Here is a 2,284-nt window from a genome sequence, read left to right as displayed (position 1 = left end):
ATCCCTCTCTCTCTTCTCAGCAGGTATGTGCTATTGTCCTGAATTACAGTCACACACACAGAGACACCATGGTGATCAGCAGGTACTGAATTCAAGACCTCCAGCACTAAAAGCCTCATCCCCAACTCCTACCCCTTCAGCTAAAGGAGTGACCTCCTTGGTTGGAAAAAATAGGCAATTAAACAGACACCGAAGTCAGTGCTTTCCATTGTATCTGTGGGTTCTCATACAGGCTAAAGTAAATGCCAAAAAACTGAATTTGCACTGTAAGCAAGACTTACCCCAAACCAACATGCCAAGCCACAAAGCTCCCCTTGCCCAAAGATGGTAGAAAGATTGACACTCCTCTGCTCTCACCCCTTTTTGAGCTTACAAATAATTTCCTCACACAGAAACAATTTTCCCCATGATTCTCTTACAGCAGATTCACAAGTCACTACTTGCTGCTTGGATTAGTGAATAGGAGTGTTCGTGTGTGGGGCATGATTAACCTGTGTGTCATTATATTTACACAATGTCTATTTTATCAGACAACTAGAATGACCAGCTGTGAACATCTGGCTCTGTGGACTAAGCCCTTCCCTGAGTGGGTACTGATGTCCATTGAGAAACTGATCTCCATTTATCTTCACTTACATCATTTCAGAGAAGGGACAGGTTTTCCAAACCATCCACCTGCCCACATCTCTGTAGCTGCCTGATCTCTGTTCAGAGGAGATGGAAAAGGGAAATCACTCGCAGGTGACTGAGTTCATTCTCTCAGGACTGACAGATTGTCCAGAGCTGCAGGTCCCCCTCTTTGGGCTGTTCCTACTGATTTATGGTATCACGCTGGTGAGGAATGGGGGGATGATATTGTTAATCATGATTGATCCCTAACTCCACACCCTCATGTACTTTTTCCTCAGTAATTTGTTTTTCTGTGATCTCTGCTATTCCTCGACAATTTGCCCTACGAGGAAAAGCATTTCTTACACTGCCTGCACTGTGCAAATGTATCTGTCGGACGCTTTTACAGATGTTGAGTGCCTTTTTCTGGCTGTGATGGCATATGACTGATATGTGGCCATCTGTAACCCACTGCTCTATACGATCACCATGTCCAGGCAGCTTTGTAAACAGCTGGTGGCTGGGGTGTACACTGGGAGGTTGGTGGATTCAATGATAAACACGGTTTTTACATTTCGGCTGTCATTCTGCAGCTCCAACATCATCAATCATTTCTTTTGTGACATCCCCCCACTGCTGGCGCTCTCGTGTTATGACACTCACATCAACGAGATTGTGATGTTTGCTTTCACGAGCTGCATTATAGTGAGCAGCCTTCTAACTGTCCTCCTCTCCTATGTCTATATCGCCTGCACCATCCTGGAGATCTGCTCCATTGAGGGCCAGCGCAAAGCCTTCTCCACCTGCACTTTCCACTTGACTGTGGTGGTCCTGCTTTTTGACACCCTCCTCTTCATGTATTTACGTCCCACCTCCAGCTATTCCATGGACACAGACAAAGTGGCCTCGGTGTTTTACACGCTGGTGATCCCCATGTTGAACCCCCTCATCTACAGCCTGAGGAACACGGAGGTGAAGGATGCCCTGAGGAGAGCTATGAATAAACTCCTAACCAATTCCTGAATCTGTTTAACTCTGTACATGTTTAGTGATGGGGAGTGGAAACAGGTGAATTCAGTTCCCAGCCCATTGCAATGTAATTTTGCAGAGCCTGTGGTCGTATTGTTCATTATTGTCTTATTATTATTATTATTAATTTATTTGTATTACAACAAGGTTTGCAGGCCCCAACTGAGATCAGTGGACAAAACACTAGAAGCATTGCAGGGTCAGAAAGAGAGAATGATTTCATAGACTGGTGACTAGGGGCATCCACCTAGAGGGTGAGATGCTGAACTTCATGTCTCTGTTCCACGGGTTATTTAATTAGCTATCCCTGTAGAACAACATTGAAAGGAGAGACTGAGATCAACCCAGACTGGAATAGCACATCACTCAGGGGCTGGGATGCTTTCTGGAAATGCAGGAAACACAAGTGCATAGTGTGATGGATTTGTTCACAAACACCCCCATTGGGACTGTCACCTGATGTGCTGAAATTACCTCTGAGCCCGTTTTCCCTGCCAGCCTGGACCTCCAGTACCCTGACTTGCTGAGCCAGACATGCTAGCCTGCTGCAACACAGACCCAGTCTCTGGGTCATGCCCCCCAAAATGCAGATCTAGACTGAAACTAGCTCAGCAGGATACCTGTCTCCAGTACGCTGACACTCATC

At 46.1% G+C, this 2,284-nt stretch overlaps 1 pseudogene; it reads left to right on the top strand.

Moving 5' to 3' along the window:
• The first annotated feature begins 717 nt into the window (after positions 1 to 717).
• On the top strand, positions 718 to 1,642 carry LOC127052570 (olfactory receptor 1020-like; annotated as a pseudogene).
• Positions 1,643 to 2,284: the final 642 nt, after the last annotated feature.

The sequence above is a fragment of the Gopherus flavomarginatus genome, chromosome 5 (genome assembly GCF_025201925.1).
Source record: "Gopherus flavomarginatus isolate rGopFla2 chromosome 5, rGopFla2.mat.asm, whole genome shotgun sequence".
NCBI classification, from domain to species: domain Eukaryota; kingdom Metazoa; phylum Chordata; order Testudines; family Testudinidae; genus Gopherus; species Gopherus flavomarginatus.
This window is presented reverse-complemented; position numbering and strand designations above follow the sequence as displayed.